We start from the raw sequence: 22,936 nt of genomic DNA on the forward strand, positions 1-22,936 counted from the left end.
GGTTTCTTTTCTTTTGCCAGATGGGCTTCTTTTTAGGATCCACGGCGAGTTTTTGGACAGCAAGATCCGGGCTTATGCCTGGCATCTCCTCCACTTCAAAGGCAAAGATGTCTTTGAATTCCCTCAGCAGCTGGTGAAGGCTTTCACCCAGCTTTGCAAATGCAACCGTCCCCACCTTAACAGTCTGTTCTGGACGCCTGTCGTCCAGAGGGATATCAATGTGTTCACCAGCAGGCTGGGGACGGAGATCATTTGACCGTTCCCCGGTCAGTGATTGCTATTGTTTTTCTTTTTTGACCACCACCAGCTGATTAGTTTTTCTTTTCTTTCTGGCTGGTGGGGCCGACTGTTCTTCCTCGAAATCGTCGAGGTCGATCGTTTGCTTGCCCCGACCGGATGCTACGGCCTCGGGCTTGACGTCCGAGAGGTAACACTCTCGAGCAGTCTTTTGGTCCCCATTAAGGGAACCGACTGTTCCATCATCCTTCTCATACTTGAGTATCATGAGTGCAGGAATGATGATGGCCTTCCACTCATTAAGAGTGGGACGGCCAAAGATGAGGTTGTAAGCTGTGAGATCTTCAACTACTAGGAAACGGATGGTCATGTGCCGACCGTCTCCCCTACTTCCTAGGCGGAAAGGTAAGTCAATGCGTCCGACTGGGTGCACAAGTCCTCCCCCAAACCCAACAAGGGTGTGGGAGACCTCCATCATGCTATCCGGTTTGTACTTGAGATTGGATAAGCATTTGAGGCTGATGAGGTCAGAGGAGCTTCCTGTGTCAATCAGAATTCGACCAACCAGCTGGTTGGCGACCTTGCAATCAATGACAACAGGGTCATCATGCAGTCGACAGACTTTGCCTCTTTCCTGCTCGGTGATGACAACTTTAGGGAAGGCGGATGTGCCTGCCACATCCCCTTCCTCAACAGAGTTGACCATCTTCCTTAGATGGTCCTTGGTGCCCCGAATGGTCGAGCCACCACCGGCAAAGCCGCTTGCTATGGTTTATACCGGTTCTTCATCAGTTTCGGCACTCACAGCAGGCTGGGGAGTCTTTTTCTTGGACTGCCCTTGATTTGCCTTTGAAGTCACTTTGGACTTCACATAGGACTTCAGCTGTCCTTTGTCGGCCAGACGGTCGAGATCCCGCTTGAGACTAAAGCAGTCGTTCGTGTCACGGCCAACATCCTCATGGAAATGGCAATGCTTGTTCTTGTTCCGATTTTCAGCGGAACCTTTCATAGGAGTCGGCTTCTCAAGAGTCAGCCGATCCTTAATTTCCAAGAGGATGGAGCAGCAATCCTTGTGGAATTCGTACCTTGGGACGTACGGTTTCCACTCTTTTTTCTTCTTCTGGGCCGGATGATAAGAGTTATCAATGGCCCAGACTTGCTTTTTATTTTTGCTCTCTTCTTATTTTGGAGCCGGTTGAGCAGGCCGACTCTCCTTCTGTCGGTCGGACTTCTTATGGTTCGACTGCTTATTGGAGGAGCAGAGTTCGGTCGCTTGTATATAGGCTTCCGCCTCTCGCAAGGCTCCTTGCAGAGTAAAGATTTGTTTGCGGACGAGTTCGTACTTAAAAGTAGACCCATCCTTCAGACCCTTAAAGAAGTCTGTGAAAGCGACCTCATTAGACAGCCCATGAATCTGGATTCGGACCAGATTGAACCGCCTGACATAGGAACGCAAGCCTTCTCTATCTCCCTACTGTACATTGCCCAAGTCAAGACTTGTCTTTTTGGCAGGGATGTTCGTAGAGAAGTTTGAAGCAAACAAGAACGCAAGCGTCTTGAAGCTATTTATGCAGCCAGCCGGCAGGTTGCCAAACCACTGCTAGGCTATGCCCTTCATGGTGGCTGGAAAGCAACGACACCATGCGGCATCATCCAACCCCTGTAGATACATGAGGTGGGTGTATGCTAACAGGTGGTCTTCCGGATTGGAGGTCCCGTCATAGGCTCCAAACAGAACGTTTTTAACCTTGGTCGGCTGTACGACCTCAGTTATTTCCCTGAAGAAATCAGAGGGTTGATCTCCAAGGTGCTGCATCCTAAGTTGCCAGTCCATCGGCTGATAGCCGTATGCCGCCTGTCCTCCAAAGAGGGCAGGTTGCATGTAAGGTAAAACCGGCGCCTAGTACAATTGTTGTGCCATGTACTGGGCCGACTGGATCATATGAGGACCAGACTGAACCCGTGGGCTGCTTGCTGGAGTCTCATGTACAGACTAGGAACACCTCACAAAGGTATTCCGAAAGCTATCATGATATGTCGACGTTAAAGCCGACTCTGATAGCTGGGTCCTCTTTTGCTCAATGTATTGCCGAGCGTCAGAGAATGTTTTCTTGCTACCATCCGGCTGTATGTGCCGGATGGATTTTCTTGTGCCCGCTTCTGGGAAACGGAGCCGAGTAAGGTCAAATTGGGGTCGGGCCTTCTCCGTAGGGGCAGGATGAGGAGTCGGCTCACGGTCCCTGACCGACTTCTGTTTGCCAGCTTGGGTTGGCTTCTTGGCCGACTGCTCCTTCCTAGGAGTAGGCGACTTCTTTGAGGCGAGTTGTTTGATTTCACCCCTGAGGCTGCTCAGGAGTGTCATTAGTTCATCTCGAGTGACGGGAGTTGATCCTGCCGCCTGGGAAGGATCAACCGGCCGCCCCGAGGGCTTCTTTGGCTGACCAGCAGTTTTGCTTGGCCCTGCCTGGTCATGGTGACGCTCCTGCCTCTCCTTAGTGCGGATGCGTTTAGAGATGAGGGATCCATTTGGATCCACATAGGTTTCGACATCAGCGTCGTTACCTGAGTCATGGTCCGTTTGGACCACTATGTCTTCTGGTGGCCGATTGGCCTCTGGGTTTGGTACAGGCACCTTTGAAGCCATTTCAGAGGCACTCTCCCAAAAGACGGCGCCAAATGTTTCGGGGGTTTTTATCCCTTAGAAGAGTTACAACACTGAGACTGGATTTAGCAAAGGACGCATTTACCTGCAAAGCAAACGGACCGCCGGATGGTTTGTGGTCCGCCTCCGAACATTATGTTAGTAAGCGTTTGGTAATAAAACCTGCGGAAGTAAAGTTTATCTGCTCGGATTCCAAGCTCAAGTAAAGTGCTGTCTGTTCTTTGAAAATGACAACTCTATAGTAAGTGACGTATTGTCTCGTATAGCGTGTATATCTTTGTCTTGTCATAAATGTAAGAATGTCCCTATTTATAGGGTCCTTTTGGAAAGTGAGCCCTTCCTAGGATCTGGTGACCTAGGAATTAGGTCACGCCGTTTTGCGGCGCCTCAGGATTTGTGCCTTTGAAGGCCGCCATCCCGGGGGCAATGCCTCATTGACACGTGTCACTGAGCCCAAAAGGCCTTTGGGCATCTTTTGGGTGACACGTGTCGCCGTCTGAGTGGTCCATGCTGGATCATCAGTCTGCGTAGGACAAAAGAGTGTCCGCCCTCCACGTGTCATCATCTCATAGGTCCAAATGGCACCTTTACTGAGGACACGTGGCGCTTTCCGATTGGGCCACCTGGCCGGGCAAAAATACCCAAATCAACTAGGGTCACTACCATGGAACAAAACAAGGTCATTGTTTCCACCCTTGACAAACAGAAGGAATAAATGAGTAAGATTTCTAAGGATTTCACTTATGTGGAACGGCCTCCCACTCCTTTGGATGTGAAGGACGGACTCCCTGAAAAGTTCTCCACTGCTGATATTCCAAAGTTCAAGCCAACTGACAATCCAATATTCCATTTGAAGGCGTTCTCTGCAACCACGGTTCTTAAGGGATTGGACGTAACACTCTTCCCTACAGTGTTCCCTCTCTCCTTAGAACATGCTTGCCAACAATGGTTTTATTCCTTAGATGCGAAGCATACTGCGACTTGGCAAAATGTCACTGACAGTTTCATGAATCGTTACAAGTGTAACATTCAAACTAAAACTTCTGAACGTGAACTCTCCATTCTCATAAGAAAGAGAATGAAGGCTTCACTGCTTACCTGAACAGGTGGAGGGAAACAGCTTCACTCTTGGTAGATCCTCCCAAAGAAAGAGAGATGGTTCGCCTCTTTATTCAAAATCTGACTCATAAATATAGGGAACATCTCAAATTTCTTCCACTGAAAACTTTCGAAGCTGTATACGACATCGGCATCAATATCGAGGATGAGCTAATAAAGACTGCTGGTAGTAACAATAATAACACATGGAAAAACAAGAAGAACGACCATCCTTCTTCTTCGTCTTCTAAGCACGAAAATACTACCAACAATATAAGCCAAGTTGATATCAATGAAGTGTTAGCTCTTGATGCTCCATTGCCCAAGAAGAAAAGAACTTACACTCATTTAGGAATGACTTATGATGCGGCCTTTGATCGCCTTTACGGTCAAGTCTTGATCACACCTATTGGACCATTTCCAGAGCCAAAACCTGAAGAAAGGAGCGTCAAATGGAATGCCAATGCCTATTGCAAGTACCATCAAGGAAGGGGCCACACTACGAAGCAATGTTGGAATTTGAAGGACGTCATTCAAGACTTGATGGATGCAAACACACTTCCTGTCCCTCCAGGCGGCAAGAAGTAATGAATATAAGGCACACAGATCCTTCGTGCAAGATTTCATGATTTCTTTCTTTATCATTCTTCTCCATTCCCCCATTCATGTCTAGCATAGGTTTTCCACTTTGAATTTTTTTTATATGTTTCATGTGTTTCGTTCACCTTTTCCATTAATAAAATGAGCCATTTTCCTTTACATCTCGATCATAGAATTTTTCATTCATTCATTAATTCTCAATAAATATAAAAAAAAAATCAATTACCAAACTAAACCCAAGGTACACCAATGACTTGAGGCACCTTTGCAACCATGTCATTCCCTGTTGACCTTTCAATCACATTCCTTTTCTTCATCAACCATTTTGAGCCTCGTCTAACGTTTGGCCTTCATTTCTTCAACCCACATTCACTTAAACCTGGGATTGGAAGATGTGTAATTGTATAACATTCAAAAAGCAAGTAAAAAAAAAACAAAGAAAGCAGCAAAGCAACAATAAAACAATGTCTAAAGGCAAGTGTTCCAATGTCTTTGATATGAACACGTCTCAAATTGCGTCTCTCATCGAGTGCTTTGTACGGTGCCTGAGAAACATGAATGTTAAGTGAGTGATGGACCGCATGATATGAGATTGTCTACATTGATTCAAAAGAATAAAAAAAAAGAAGAAAAAAAGAAATTCAAAACAAAAAAAAAAAAAAAAAAAAAAAAAGTTGAAAATAAACTTGCAAAATTCAAAATTTTCAAATTCAAAATTACACATCTTGGGGATTCTCTCGGGTCTTGAGCCTTTTCCTCCTTTCTTCCTTAAACCATCAACTTAACCACATTACAACCCTTGAAAGACCTCTTTGAGGTGTACATACACTTGTGCAAAGTTCGGTTAGAGCTACGTTCGGCCTGATTCCTAACGGATACGTAGGCAACCTCACATCGAGGTGCGGCTACATTCATATTCATATCCATGCATGATCGAGTCAAAGAATATCCAATGCTTATCCCTACCCATTTAGACCTAGACTTGTGGGCTTGAACCCAAATCACATTAGCTTAACCAGCCTGAAGAGTCATCATCTTTAACTCTTCTCACATCTCTTTCCATCGCCATAACCCTTGCAGCCAGCCTTAGTATCACATTCACACACTTCACTCACACATCCATATCCATATCAATCATCCTTCCCTTTAAGAGCCCTTTATCATGAAATCTTGTTTCAACACTGTGCATGTTTCATCATATTTAAAGACAACATTCAGTAGAAGAAACATTGTATACTTGCTTAGCTTCCTGACCTGAGCAATGTTCATTGTTTCGAATAATATGCTAAGAAACATTTATATATCAATGATTTTTAATCATACAAAGCATATCGTGCTTAGCTCCTTGACCTAAGCAACGGTCATTATGCAATAATCACTATATGTGCTTAGCTTCCAGACCTAAGTGACATTCAAAATCGCTTCTTTACACCATATATGATGCTTAGCTCCATGACTTAAGTTCATTCATCTATCGTGTCACATGATGTAATTGTCCTTAGCCTCCTGGCCTAAGAACATGCATCATGCATACATTATTTTCAGGACAAGCAATTCAATCCATAAAATTCATTTCGTCTTGCTCAAGGAGGAAGTTCAAAACTTCTTTCCTTTTTCATTATTTTATTTTGGGGAAGTTCAAAAAATTTTTCCAAGTTTTCATCGAAGGAAGTTCGAAAACAAAAGTTCAGCTTTCACATCTTTCTTTTTCGGGAGAAAGTTGGGACCCTCCACTCATGACAAAAATTGACGAAATTTTTTTTCTTTTGCATCTTCGTTTGCTTGTGTCTGCACACACACACACACACACACACACTAACAAGTCATACACATGTCATGTCACATCAAGTCAAACTTGGTCAAGTTAGTTGTCAAGTCAATCACAGTATATACGAGTCCATTGGCGAATTTATTTTTGCAGGTCTTATCTACAGGTCCCGTCCGGGGACAAACGGACCAATTACAGTTCACGTCCGGGGACAAGCGGACCATCTACAGCCCACGTCCGGGGACAAGCGGACTATCTACAGCCTACATCCGGGGACAAGTGGACAATCTACAGCCCACGTCCGGGGACAAGCGGACCACCATCATTTCATGACGCAAGGTTCTCGATACACAGAGACTTGCAATCTCATCATCTGTCGACTTTCCTCAAGCATGGAAAGTATTATCCAGTGGATTTCTTCAAGCATAGAAAACCGCCAAGTCGGCTTTCCTCAAGCATGGAAAGCGTTATCGGTAGATTTTTCTTCAAGTATAGAAAACCGCCAAGTCGGCTTTCCTCGAGCATGGAAAGCGTTATCGGTGGATTTTTCTTCAAGTATAGAAAACCGCCAAGTAGTCGGCTTTCCTCAAGCATGGAAAGCATCATCGGTGGATTTCTTCAAGCATAGAATGACACTAAATTCATACGTCGACTTTCCTCATGCATGGAAAGTATCATCCGGTAGGTTTCTTCAGGCTTAGAAAACTACCAAACTCCTCAGTCGGCATGGAAAGCGTTTTAACAAATATCATCCGGTGGATCCCTTCAAGCATAGGAAGCTGCCAAATTCATTTGTCACCGATACACTGGTGCCAGATACGTAATCTATCCTTTTACTCTGTTATATGTAGAATTAACATTTTTCTGCTGGTATCGGCGTATACATAGTGATTTAGGATCGCAGAACGTCTTAAATCATTCTCCGTCCCTATCGGCTACTTTGACTATCATTTTCGAAACTGACGTTTCTACAAACTTAGTCAAAGTGGGGGCTTATGTAGACACCTAAAAATGTCTCCCCAAAACCAAACCCGTTAATGAACACCTTTCACCGCCATTATTGGTCGAGTTGAGTATTTAATATTTTGAGTACTTAAATTCATGTTCTATCCAATATATTTCATGAACCAATCCTATTTCTAGCTCATTTCCCTAAACCATAAGCTATTTTCCACTTTTCGTGTGCACATCGCAAAACTGAGAGAAACTGGTTTTATGGCTATTAAATTTTGATCCAATTATTATTTTCTTGGATAGCCTTTAAATAAGCTTTCCAACCATATATCATAAGCCCAATTCCGAGCTATAACGAAAAAGATATGAGCAAAACACTAAACTCGGCCTAAATCCGACACCCTTCTAATAAAACGACCATATCTTAAACTTTACATATCATTTTTACTTGATTATAATTGAATTGTAAAGTAGACTTTATAAGCTTTCCAATGATATATTATATGTCTTATTCCGAGTTTTGGATCAAAAGTTATGATTATTTTAAAAACGGGTAAAAAACTGAATTTACCGCGCAGCGGCAAAAATGCCACGACGCGGCAAAAGCAGACGTGTCACGGGACTTATTACCGTGACACGGTGCACATTTTTGTAATTTTGCTCAATTTTCCCCCGTGTCACGGTGCGATTTCCCGTGTCACGGTGCCCATTCCGTGACACGGGAATATTCCGTGTAATTTTCGCGTAATTTTTACACCGTGACACGGCATACTGCACTGTGCCACGGTGGAAAAAGCTGTGTCACGGCATTTCTTCCCGTGTCACGGTGCACATCCCATGCCACGGGATTGCTCCGTGTTTTCTCCGCGTAATCCCTAAACGCGTTTTTACTTCCCGTAACTTAAATATTTCCCGTGTCACGCAAATTTGTACCGTGTCACGGGAAAGTTCCCCGTCTGACGGCGGGATTTCCCATGTCACGGTACACTTTGCCGTGTCGCGGGATACTTTTTTAGGGTTTTTATCATTTTAGGGTTCCGTGTGCTCCCTCAGCACATTTTCTCTATAAATACCCCCTCATTTCTGATGTACGGGCACCAATAATCATTCTCTCTCACCTTATACTAAAAATCATTTTCTTCTCCCTCTTTAACCTAATTTCTAGCCTCCTTATTCTTCCATAATAATTCTCCTAAACACTCCAAGGTGTCTATACTAAACCCGTGGTTACGTCCTTAAACCAAGGCGTGAAAGGTACAAATAACTGAGGGTTTGGACCAAATCAACTCTACTTTTTATTTAATTTAATTTCCATTAGATTTATATTTTTATTGAAGTTACTAACAATTTATCCATGATGTAGCAATTTAAAGGAACGCGCGGAATGTAAGTAATTAATTAAATTAATTACTCTTATTTTATTTTAATATTGCTAGTATCATGATTAGATTATTTTATATTTGATTTGACTAACAATTTATTGTTGAATTGCTTCCAACATTAATGTTTATTCAATTATATTTTTTTATTGATCTCCATATTGAATGTTTAAAGGGAATATGTAATTGAAAATCACGCCTAATAAGATAATTTGGACAACAAGTTTAGGTTCCCTTTTAATCTTGTTGTTTAATCAAGTGATCACTAATATTTTAGAATTATATGTTGCATTAATGTTCAACCAATTTAGCTTAATAATAGTTTGGAGCGAATTGAATATTTTGTTTGTATGCCTTTGAGATCGCAGGAATGTTTTTCACTATAAGAATCGAGTAGAGGCCAATACGGGCGTATGTGACTCAATGACTCACTTCGTACCATCATCCCCAATCCTCCTTTTGTGGTTCTGAACCATATGGAGTTAGTAATCTCATGGATTATGAATGAGGTGTAACCTTCACGGGTCAATCGTTGTTGCCTATCGTTGTCCCTTATCGTGGTTGCCTTTTTATGATCCGTGAACGGTTTACAAGTTCCTAAAAAACTTGTTGGTGGCTCCCTACTTTCCTTGTCCCTAATCGTATACGTCAATTCCCACTTCCTAAGAGTGTCAAGCATATTCACAACATGCTTTTTATGTAGGCGCACTTCGAGCGACGCCTACAATTTGGCGACTCCACTGAGGAGGATTCTTTGTTATTTATCGATTTGAGTGATCGGTATTTAATTAAGATGAGTGGATTAGACTTGAAAGATTCTTAAAAAAATATTCCTGTTATTAATTTGGCATTTTTGCATATGCATAGACGTCTTAACGTCGCATTTAGGTCTGTCCCGTAGGAAAAATTGAATAACTTGGTTTCGCACGAAGGAAAACAGGGCACCAGTCAGATCTTCTAACTGCTGTGCCACGGCAAAATCTACCATGTCACGGTACAGTGCACCGTCAACTTCCTTCGATTTTTCTGAAAAAACGTATGTGTTCTACATACGTCTTAGCCCCCGGGGGATTTAAGCTCTATCAACCCAAAAACGCTCATTGCAATGAGGCTGCCTTGCTTACGCGTCTAAACTCTTAACCATGGTACCCTATTAACACCAAACAAACTTGACCATAGTCGAACATAGAACATGACCTTAGGTTGCGAACTATTCTTTGCATCATTGTGCCTACATGTTTTATGTTTGGTCGTTTTGATCCTAACCTTAACGATCTTTCTTTGTCTATGGTGGATTATTTTATGACTAACGATTGCTAATGGACCGTACTCACTTAGTAATTAGCAAAAAAAAAGGGGGAGGGGTTGCCGCGACACGGGACTGACCACCGTGTCACGGCACAGTCCACCGTGGCGCGGTGGACATGCTGAAAAAAAAAAAACAGTCTGCCGCGCCACGGGAAACTCTACCGTGTCACGGCAACTTTCCACCGTGACACGATGGATTTCTAAAAAAAAAAAAAGGGAAGGGTTGCCGCGACACGGGACTGTCCACCGTGTCACGGCAAAGTCCACCGTGGCACGGGAATGTTTACCGTGGCACGGGAATGTTTACCGTGGCACGGGAAAGTTCACCGTGTCACGGCAATTTCCACCGTGACACGGTGGATTTTCCAAAAAAAAAAAAAAAAAAAAACCGCGTCAGTCAAGTCTTCCGTGTTAATTTGGTCCTCGCGTCAGTCATTTTGGTTATTGTTCACATGTATAGCTATGCGATCATACCACGAGTCTTATAACATCACTTAGTCACTCACGAGTCAAGTATAGTCCACACACTTTCTTTATGTTCCGACTCGAGTCGTGCACCAGGTTGTTTATGATCGTATATTAGGTTCATGCACCCTTTTTTCGTCATAATAAAAAAATGAGTGGAGTTTTCTCACCTGTTTTCAAACGTCTATTTTTTTTCCTTCCTTTCCTATCTTGAGCAATGAGTCAAACAATTAAGTGAATTATTTTATTTCACAGTACTTGGTCAAGGAACAGGGATAGATTAATACGGTTCGAGTCATTACCACAACAATCACTCAGATCTAATAGGCGTTCAAAGAGAACTTTGCCATCTCCATTACTCATCACCTTACAATGGCCACTAAAGAAGATATTGAGAACATCAACAAATCCATCGAGGAACTGTCTTTCATGATGAAAACCCTTACCACTAGGGTCACTACCATGGAACAAAACAAGGTCACTGTTTCCACCCTTGACAAACTGAAGGAACAAATGAGTAAGATTTCTAAGGATTTCAGTTATGTGGAACGGCCTCCCGCTCCTTTGGATGTGAAGGACAGACTCCCTGAAAAGTTCTCCCCTGCTGATATTCCAAAGTTCAAGCCTACTAACAATCCAATATTCCATTTGAAGGCGTTCTCTGCAACCATGGCTCTTAAGGGATTGGACGTAACACTCTTCCCTACAGTGTTCCCTCTCTCCTTAGAACATGCTTGCCAACAATGGTTTTATTCCTTAGATGCAAAGCATACTGCGACTTGGCAAGATGTCACCGACAGTTTCATGAATCGTTACAAGTGTAACATTCAAACTAAAACTTCTGAACGTGAACTCTCCATTCTCAAACAGAAAGAGAATGAAGGCTTCACTGCTTACCTGAACAGGTGGAGGGAAACAGCTTCACTCTTGGTAGATCCTCCCAAAGAAAGAGAGATGGTTCGCCTCTTTATTCAAAATCTGACTCATAAATATAGGGAACATCTCAAATTTCTTCCATAGAACACTTTCGAAGCTGTATACGACATGGGCATCTATATCGAGGATGAGCTAATAAAGACTGCTGGTAGTAACAATAATAACACTTGGAAAAAGAAGAAGAATGACCATCCTTCTTCTTCGTCTTCTAAGAACGAAAATACTACCAACAATATAAGCCAAGTTGATATCAATGAAGTGTTAGCTTTTGATGCTCCATTGCCCAAGAAGAAAAGAACTTACACTCATTTAGGAATGACTTATGATGCGGTCTTTGATCGCCTTTACGGTCAAGCCTTGATCACACCTATTGGACCATTTCCAGAGCCAAAACTTGAAGAAAGGAGCGCCAAATGAAATCCCAATGCCTATTGCAAGTACCATCAAGGAAGGGGCCACACTACGGAGCAATGTTGGAATTTGAAGGACGTCATTCAAGACTTGATAGATGCAAACAAACTTCCTGTCCCTCCAGGCGGCAAGAAGTAATAAATACAACGCACACAGATCCTTCGTGCAAGATTTCATGATTTATTTCTTTATCATTCTTCTCCATTCCCCCTTTCATGTCTAGCATAGGTTTTCCACTTTGAATTTTTTATATGTTTCATGTGTTTCGTTCACCTTTTCCATTAATAAAATGAGCAATTTTCCTTTACATCTCGATCATAGAATTTTTCATTCATTCATTCATTCTCAATAAAAAAAAAATAATTACCGAACTAAATCAAGGTACACCAATGACTTGAGGCACCTTTGCAACCATGTCATTCCCTGTTAACCGTTCAATCACATTCCATTTCTTCATCAACCATTTTGAGCATCGTCTAACGTTTGGCCTTCATTTCTTCAACTCACATTCACTTAACCCTGGGATTGGAAGATGTGAAATTGTATAACATTCAAAAAGCAAGTAAAAAAAAAACAAAGAAAGCAGCAAAGCAACAATAAAACAATGTCTAAAGGCAAGTGTTCCAATGTCTTTGATATGAACACGTCTCAAATTGCGTCTCTCTTCGAGTGCTTGGTACGGTGCCTCAGAAACATGAATGCTAAGTGAATGATGGACCGCATGATCTGAGATTGTCTACATTGATTCAAAAGAATAAAAAAAAAAAAAAACAAAACAAAAAAAAAAAAAAAAAGTTGAAAATAAACTTGCAAAATTCAAAATTTTCAAATTCAAAATTACACATCTTGGGGATTCTCTCGGGTCTTGAGCCTTTTACTCCTTTCTTCCTTAAACCATCAACTTCACCACATTACAACCCTTGAAAGACCTCTTTGAGGTGTACATACACTTGTGCAAAGTTCGGTTAGAGCTACGTTCGGCCTGATTCCTAACGCATACGTAGGCAACATCACATCGAGGTGCGGCCACATTCATATTCATATCCATGCATGATCGAGTCAAAGAATATCCAATGCTTATCCCTACCCATTTAGAGCTAGACTTGGGGGCTTGAACCCAAATCACATTAGCTTACCCAGCCCGAAGAGTCATCATCTTTAACTCTTCTCACATCTCTTTCCATCGCCATAACCCTTGCAGCCAGCCTTAGTATCACATTCACACACTTCACTCACACATCCATATCCATATCAATCAACCTTCCCTTTAAGAGCCTTTTATCATGAAATCTTGTTTCAACACTGTGCATGTTTCATCATATTTAAAGACAACGTTCAGTAGAAGAAACATTGTATACTTGCTTAGCTTCCTGACCTGAGCAATGTTCATTGTTTTGCATAATGTGCTAAGAAACATTTATATATCAATGATTTTTAATCATACAAAGCATATCGTGCTTAGCTCCTTGACCTAAGCAACGGTCATTATGCAATAATCACTATACGTGCTTAGCTTCCAGACCTAAGTGACATTCAAAATCGCTTCTTTACACCATATATGATGCTTAGCTCCATGACTTAAGTTCATTCATCTATCGTGTCACATGATGTAATTGTCCTTAGCCTCCTGGCCTAAGAACATGCATCATGCATACATTATTTTCAGGACAAGCAATTCAATCCATACAATTCATTTCGTCTTGCTCAAGGAGGAAGTTCAAAACTTCTTTCCTTTTTCATTATTTTATTTTGGGGAAGTTCAAAAACTTTTTCCAAGTTTTCATCGAAGGAAGTTCGAAAATAAAAGTTCAGCTTTCACATCTTTCTTTTTCGGGAGAAAGTCGGTACCCTCCACTCATGACAAAAATTGACGAAATTTTTTTTCTTTTGCATCTTCGTTTGCTTGTGTCTGCACACACACATACACACACACACACACACACACTAACAAGTCATACACATGTCATGTCACATCAAGTCAAACTTGGTCAAGTTAGTTGTCAAGTCAATCACAGTATATACGAGTCCATTGGCAAATTTATTTTTGCAGGTCTTATCTACAGGTCCCGTCCGGGGACAAACGGACCATTTACAGTTCACGTCCGGGGACAAGCGGACCATCTACAGCCCACGTCCGGGGACAAGCGGACCATCTACAGCCTACGTTCGGGGACAAGCGGACAATCTACAGCCCACGTCCGGGGACAAGCGGACCACCATCATTTCATGACGCAAGGTTCTCGATACACAGAGACTTGCAATCTCATCATCTGTCGACTTTCCTCAAGCATGGAAAGTATTATCCGGTGAATTTCTTCAAGCATAGAAAACCGCCAAGTTGGCTTTCCTCAAGCATGGAAAGCGTTATCGGTAGATTTTTCTTCAAGTATAGAAAACCGCCAAGTCGGCTTTCCTCGAGCATGGAAAGCGTTATCGGTGGATTTTTCTTCAAGTATAGAAAACCGCCAAGTAGTCGGCTTTCCTCAAGCATGGAAAGCATCATCGGTGGATTTCTTCAAGCATAGAATGACACTAAATTCATACGTCGACTTTCCTCATGCATGGAAAGTATCATCCGGTAGGTTTCTTCAGGCTTAGAAAACTACCAAACTCCTCAGTCGGCATGGAAAGCGTTTTAACAAATATCATCCGGTGGATCCCTTCAAGCATAGGAAGCTGCCAAATTCATTTGTCACCGATACACTGGTGCCAGATACGTAATCTATCCTTTTACTCTGTTGTATGTAGAATTAACATTTTTCTGCTGGTATCGGCGTATACATAGTGATTTAGGATCGCAGAACGTCTTAAATCATTCTCCGTCCCTATCGGCTACTTTGACTATCATTTTCGAAACTAACGTTTCTACAAACTTAGTCAAAGTGGGGGCTTATGTAGACACCTAAAAATGTCTCCCCAAAACCAAACCCGTTAATGAACACCTTTCACCGCCATTATTGGTCGAGTTGAGTATTTAATATTTTGAGTACTTAAATTCATGTTCTATCCAATATATTTCATGAACCAATCCAATTTCTAGCTCATTTCCCTAAACCATAACCTATTTTCCACTTTTCGTGCCCACATCGCAAAACTGAGAGAAACTGATTTTATGACTATAAAATTTTGATCCAATTAATATTTTTTTGGATATGAATTTAAATAAGCTTTCCAACCATATATCATAAGCCCAATTCCGAGCTATAACAAAAAAGATATGAGCAAAACACTAAACTCGGCCTAAAACCGACACCCTTCCACTAAAACGACCATATCTGAAAATTTACATATCATTTTGACTTGATTATAATTGGGTTGGAAAGTAGACTTGATAATATTTCCAATGAGATATTATATACCTTATTCCGAGTTACAGATCAAAAGTTATGATTATTTTAAAAACAGGTAAAAAACTGACGCAGCGGCAAAAATGCCGCAAAGCGGCAAAAGCTGACCTGTCACGGGACTTATTCCCGTGACACGGTGCACATTTTTGTAATTTTGCTTAATTTTCCCCCGTGTCACAGGATTTTGCACCGTGGAGAAAACACGGAGCAATCCCGTGGCACGGGATGTGCACCGTGACACGGGAAGAAATGTCGTGACACGGCATTTTCCACCGTGTATGCTGTGTCACGGTGTAAAAAGTACGCGGAAATTACACAGAATATTCCTGTGTCACGCAAATTTGTACCGTGTCACGGGAAAGTTTCCCGTCTGACGGTGGGATTTCCCGTGTCACGGTACACTTTACCGTGTCGCGGGATACTTTTTTAGGGTTTTTATCATTTTAGGGTTATGTGTGCTCCCTCAGCATATTTTCTCTATAAATACCCCCTCATTTCTGATGTACGGGCACCAATAATCATTCTCTCTCACCTTATACCAAAAATCATTCTCTTCTCCCTCTTTAACCTAATTTCTAGCCTCCTTATTCTTCCATAATAATTCCCCTAAGCACTCCAAGGAGTCTATACTAAACCCGTGGTTCCGTCCTTAAACCAAGGCGTGAAAGGTACAAATAACTGAGGGTTTGGACCAAATTAACTCTACTTTTTATTTAATTTAATTTCCATTAGATTTATATTTTTATTGAAGTTACTAACAATTTATTCATGATGTAGCAATTTAAAGGAACGCGCGGAATGTAAGTAATTAATTAAATTAATTACTCTTATTTTATTTTAATATTGCTAGTATCATGATTAGGTTATTTTATATTTGATTTGACTAACAATTTATTGTTGAATTGCTTCCAACATTAATGTTTATTCTATTATATTTTTTATTGATCACCATATTGCATGTTTCAAGGGAATATGTAATTGAAAATCACGCCTAATAAGATAATTTGGACAACCGGTTTAGGTTCCTTTTTAATCTTGTCGTGTAATCAAGTGATCACTAATATTTTAGAATTATATGTTGCATTAATATTCAACCAATTTAGCTTAATAATAGTTTGGAGCGAATTGAATATTTTGTTTGTATGCCTTTGAGATCGCAGGAATGTTTTTCACTATAAGAATCGAGTAGAGGCCAATACGGGCGAATGTGACTCCATGACTCACTTCGTACCATCATCCCCGATCCTCCTTTCGTGGTTCCGAACCATATGAAGTTAGTAATCTCATGGATTATGAATGGGGTGTAACCTTCACGGATCAATCGTTGTTGCCTATCGTTGCCCCTTATCGTGGTTGCCTTTTTATGATCCGTGAACGGTTTACAAGTTCCTAAAAAACTTGTTGGCGGCTCCCTACTTTCCTTGTCCCTAATCGTATACGCCAATTCCCACTTCCTAAGAGTGCCAAGCTTATTCACAACATGCTTTTTACGTAGGCGCACTTCGAGCGACGCCTACAAAAGGCGTTAATATAGTGGTGCAAAGTATGTGAGTCCCCTAAACCATCTTAAGGAATTTTAGAAGTATAGCAACACCATCAAGGGGAATGGGGTTTCTCAAGATTTTATTCGACTTATACTTTTCCCTATCTCTCTTATTGGACGTGCTTTAGATGGATTGGACAAGGAGGTGAAGCCAAACTCTTTGAGAACATGGGATGAAATGACTAAAGAGTTTCTATCTCGGTTCTATCCAAAAGAAGACGACCAAAGCAAGAGCTCTCATTCAAAGCTTCAAGAAAAAGCCAAATGAAAGCCTTTATGAGGCATGGGAAAGGTATATGGAGTACCAAAGAGAGTTCCCACACCATAGAATTCCTACCTATAAAATCATCTGAATCTTCTATGGAGGTTTAAGCCCCTAAGACAAGTCTTGCTTGGATGCCGGTGCCGGAGGCCCTTTCTTGAACAAAACGGAGGATGATGTGGTGGACTTAGTTAAATATGTAGTATGGTGTCATATGGATTGGAAATAATGTGAGAGAGAGTCGACAAGCAAAAGCGGTTCGTCGGTTTATTTTATCGACCATCTCAACACCATGCATATTTGTCCTCGCAAATCTAAAACTTGGGAAAGGAGATGACCTCAATTAAGGCAAAGCTTGAGAGTGCTTCTTCACAAACACCAATACTTCCCTCCCACAATAAGGGGAGAGGTACATCTTCTGACTCTACTCCTCCTTCAAGTTCGAATAATATGCCAAATGGATGTGTGCTTTGTTTTGTATGTGGGTCATATGACCATGATTCTTCTAATTGTCCACATGTATTTGAGAATTGTGATGATGTTGATAATAATGATTGTGAGCAAGTGAATTTTGTTTCAAATAACAACAATGGACAAAGATTCGATGGACAAAGGAACTTTGAAAAAACAAATGCTCACCAACAAGGGAAATTTGATAATTATAACAATGCTGGTTTTAGAAACCAAAGAAATCAAAATTTTCGAGGGAACTATAATAGTTAAGGATATAATAATCAATGCCAAGGCCAAGGGTACAAAAACCAAAGCCAAGGCCAATATGGGTGAAAGTTCGGTTTTCGGTTTGGTTTTTTTATTCAAACCGAAATTGAGCCACCATATTTCGGTTTCTTTATTTTTCAAACCACACCGCACCACTTTAGCTTTGAAACTGAACCAAACTAAACCACCTAAATTTCGGTTTTCTTAAAAAAAAATCCAAATCGCACCGAATTTTCATATCAAGCATCATAAACATCAAATTTTGCAAAAAAACCAAACTAAACCACACCAAGCAAAAGCAAACCAAGCAAAACCAAACCAAACAAATCCATACAAACATAATTAAACAAGTTTTAACCTTATTTCACCACCCCTAACCAAGATCCGGACCCACCACAACCCATTAGCATGGAGGAGGCCAAGAGAGGTCACCTACCAATGTCACATGGCATAACCCTAAGCAAGAAGCAGTGTCTACAGACACCTGATGAGCGGGTAAGGATGAATCAGATTCCATATGCTTTGCTTATTAGATCGATCATGTATGCCATGATATGTACTAGGCCAGATGTATCGTATGCCTTGAGTGCTACGAGCCGTTACCAATCAGATCTAGGAGAGGCCCATTGGACAACGGCCAAGAATATCGTAATGTACCTGAAAAGGAAAAAGGCTTAATTCCTAGTGTATGCAGGTTCAGAGGAATTAGTTGTGGAAGGTTATATAGACGCGAGATTCCAGACAGACAGAGACGATTTCAAATCGCAATCTTGATATGTGTTCTCTCTAAATGGAGAAGCGTTTAGTTGCAAGAGTGCCAAGTAGAGCACAATTGCAGATTCAATAACTGAAGTCGAATACTTGGCAGTTGTTGAAGCAGCTAAGGAGGCTGTTTGGACTCATAAGTTCGTTGGTGAACTTGATGTTGTACCCTCAATGAAGGGTCCAATAGCTCTCTATTGTGACAACAATGAGCTATTGCTCAGGCTAGAGAGCCAAGAGAACATTAGAAGGTCAAACATGTCAAGCGGCGGTTTCACATGATTCGAGAATGGAAATCAGAAGGTGAAATCAGAATTTGCAAAGTTGAAATGGATGAAAATGTAGCCGATCCACTGGGAGACTGACTTTGGTTTCCTTATTTAGTGGATTAGTTAATTTTGAACATTTAATGTAAGACACTAAGAAAAACCATTCAAGTTTGGAGTTTTATAAAGTTCATGCAGTATTTTATCACTCCGTTTGCTATTTAATAGTGGTTTAGGATTAAATAATGAGTACATTCGATTATGAGAATATTCAAATTAGGGTATCAAGACCAGTCTTGGTAAAGAAACACCTATTAAGTGAACATTGAATATTATAATAAAAGGTATCCCTAATCAAGGTCATTTAAACGATAAACAATTAATAACCATTTGAGATTGGTGTGTAGTTTGATTTATAGCACCGTTTCTTGTGCTACAAGGACATGATCATCATAAATCATTTGCACAGGTATTTGTTTAGAACCATATTGGATCGACTTATGAGAATACTTTAAGAGATTAAAAATCGTTATAAGTATACCTCTCATTATGGCTATCGAAACCTATTTCCTCGACCATGAGTATTGTGAGTTCTCTTGTTTGAGTACTAGTCCACTTTTATGTTGTCAAACGTCTGCCATAATACGGGATTATAACCGTAACACTTGGGTGGCTAGGTCCTCTCAGTAAGAAAAGCTACATTACAAGATTAGGAATGTCCCCCTAATAAAATGGTGAAGATGTCTTTGTTGTTTACAAGGCATCTCGTAGAGCGAGATTGTAAAATGCATGGTCGTGCTCAGATGGATTTTAGAAATCATCTATTTATTGACACTTGGACTCGGGATTAAGAAACACTTCTAGACATAATAAGGGTGACGAACAAATCTTAACTTATAGTTCATGAAGAGACATTAAGTGACATAGGAAAAAGGCTATACACTAAATGTACACTTGTCTGGAATGGTGTCCTTCGAACAAGTGTATTATTCTGATAGAGGGTTCGAAATAATAAGAAAGCTAATTATTCAGTGAGGTTAAGTGATCCGAATACCTGGGTGGAGGTCACTTCTAATTAGTAATATTAATGAATAATTAATATTGCAGCTTAATCTTGACTGAACCGTTCGGGTCACACCTAAGGAACTAGCGAACCGAAGTGACGAATAAATTCGGAAGGAATTAATGAGTCGCCCGAGTAATTAATATTTAGACATCGAAAATTCGAGCATGGAGTATCAAAACTGAGCGTCGAAAATAATAAAAGACAAGACGAGAAAATACTAATAAATCAACAAAATTACCAAAATACCCCTACCATCGGAATGCCCCTAGAAAACCGAGTGCTAGGGGAATATGGCCTAGCATGGTGGCTAGCATGTGCACCAAACCGAGCCTACGCTAGCTGGTGCATGCTACCGCAGCTGTGATAGCATGGACGGCCGCAGCCATGTGTGTGCATGGGCTTGCAGCCATGCCGCAACAGCCAGCCGCAAGGGCTAGCCTGCAGCAACTAGCACCAGCATGGTCGCGCCTTCCGTGCTTGCTAGCAGCAGGCCTCGACCAATTATCCTGCACGCTAGTACATGGCCCGCTTGACTGAGTGTGCGAGGACCGAGTGTACGGCAGCAACAATGCAGCCCACACTTGTGAGGCTTGGTGCCCAAGTGTGGGTGCCATTATGTATTATTTGAGAGGTGGGGTTAAGGGTGTATGTGGCGGTTTTTTAGGAGTGCTTGGGGAGCAAGTTTGGTCCCCCCCCCCTCTCCAAATGGTCGTCACCTAACCTCTCATATGAGCTTGACACTTGTTGATTTATTAGTAGCTTGCTTATTTATTTTATTTTAGATTTAAAATAAAATGGAAAAATTAAAATCTCCCACATGGAAAGGTGATGGGAATTTTGTGAGCATTTGCCTATAAATACCTACCTAGGGAGTTGGGAATTATTCACTTGAGTAAGTGTTTAAAAAGGCATCATAGTGTGAAAACTTTTGAACACTAATTACTCTGGTTTAGAGGTCAAGCCTTGCTAACTTCTAATAGATCAAGTTCGGTGCTCGCATTGCGGGTAGACTTTGAAGGAGGTTGTTGTGTGAGCAAAACTAAAGGGTTTCATATTCTGCCTCATTGTTTGAGGCCTAAAACTTAAACCGTATTTCATACTCGTACTTGTCCCCCTCGGGAGACTAACAGATTACGCCTACACCATAGCCGTTAATAGTAGAGCTCCCGTCTTCATACACTTTCCAAACCTGATCAAGATTGTTCGGAGTAACCGGCCTTGTCATTTCGACAATGAAGTCGGCAAACGTATGATCCTTCACTGTCTTTCTTGGTTTGGAAGTGATTGTAAGACTTTGCATTTCAAGAGCCCATTTGAGCATCCTATAGGATGACTCTAAGGTTTTCATTGGTCGCTTGAGAGGTTGGTCTGTGTAGATCACAACCGGATGTGCCAGGAAGCAAGGTTTCAACTTCTTGACAACCATGTAAAGGGCGAGGCCATATATTTCAACCATGGGGTATTCTAGTTTAGCATTTCTAAGAACATGGCTTATAAAATATACCAAGAGCTGAATGATGTCTCTTTCAGCAAGGAGAATGCCACTAAGGGCATGATCTAATATAGCTAAGTACATGTAAAGCGTCTCCCTGGGCAGAGGGCTAAAAAGTCGTGGCAAAGACTATAAATGTTCTTTCAATCTTAAAAGGTCGCCCCAGCGTCATCTCCCCAGTAAAATCCAGTCTTCTTCTTGATTGCTTGGAAGAAGTAAAGGCATTTGTCACCTGACTGGCTGAGGAATCTCACCAACGCAGCCAGGCAACCAGTGAACTTCTAAACTTCCTTGACATTGCGGGGTGACTTCATTTCAATCACCGCCTGTATCTTCTTGGGGTTAGCCTCTATCCCCTTTTGATCAATTAGGAATCCAAGAAACTTCCCGGACTCAACACCAAAAACACACTTTTTGGGATTTAACATGACCTTATGCCTCGTGAATATGGTGAAGGTTTCTCAGAGATCAGCAAGGTGATCCGTCTGTAGCTTTGATTTGATTATCATGTCATCAATGTACGTATGTACATTCCTCCAAATCTGATTAATGAAGACTGTATTAATCATCCGTTAGAAAGTAGCCGGCGCATTCTTCAAGCCAAACAAAATCACCGTATAATAGAATAACCCCTGATAAGTAACAAAGACCGTCTTCTCTTGATCTTTAATCCATAGGGGTATCTATTGGAAGCCTTAGTAGGCATCCATAAAACTCATCAAGGCATGCCCGACTGTAGAGTCGACCAAGCTGTCAATCTTTAGAAGCGTTTAACTGTACTTGGGACATGCCTTGTTCAAGTCAACGTAATCTTCACACATGCGCCAGGTACCATTCGGCTTCTTTACAAGCACTACGTTCGTAACCTAATCAGGGAAGTTACATGGCTGAATGAACCCAACGTCTAACAATTTTTTTACCTCGGCAGCTGCCGCCTAACTTCTCTCCTCACCATGGTTTCTTTTTATTTGCTGGATGGGCTTCGTTTTAGGATCCACGACGAGTTTGTGGACAGCAAGATCCGGGCTGATGCCTGGCTTCTCTTCCACTTCAAAGGCAAAGATGTCTTTAATTCTTTCAGCAGGAGGTGTAAGTCTGCACCCAACCTTTGAAAAGCAGTGGTCCCTACTTTAAAAGTTCGCTATAGACGGCTGTCGTCTATAGGATTATCAATGTGCTCACCAGCCGGCTGGGGGCGGAGCTCATTTGATCGTTCCCCGGTCAGTGATTGCTATTCTTTATCCTTCTTCACCTCCCCCAGCTGGTCAGCTTTTCTTTTCTTTCCGGCTACTGGTGGGGCTAGGTCGGGGTCCTTGACATCGTCAAGGTCTATTGGCTCCTTCGGCTTATCGGCTGCAGCAGCCGTTGGTTTTACGTCTGAAAGGTATCACTCCCTTGCCATCTTCTGATCCCCATTGAGGGAGCCAACAGAGCCATGATCCTTTTCATATGTTAGCAACATCAATGTTGGGATGATGACGGCCTTACACTCGTTCAGAGTGGGTCGGCCCAGAATGATGTTATAGGCGGTTAGCTCTTCAACCAACAAAAACCGGACGATCATATGTCGCCCTTTTCCCTCCTGCCCCAGCCAGATAGGTAAGTTAATTTGTCTGACAGGGTGCACGATCCCTCCCTCAAAGCTTACAAGGGGATAGGA

Source organism: Chenopodium album, chromosome 4 (assembly GCF_948465745.1).
Source record: "Chenopodium album chromosome 4, dcCheAlbu1.1, whole genome shotgun sequence".
Classification (NCBI taxonomy): Eukaryota; Viridiplantae; Streptophyta; class Magnoliopsida; order Caryophyllales; family Amaranthaceae; genus Chenopodium; species Chenopodium album.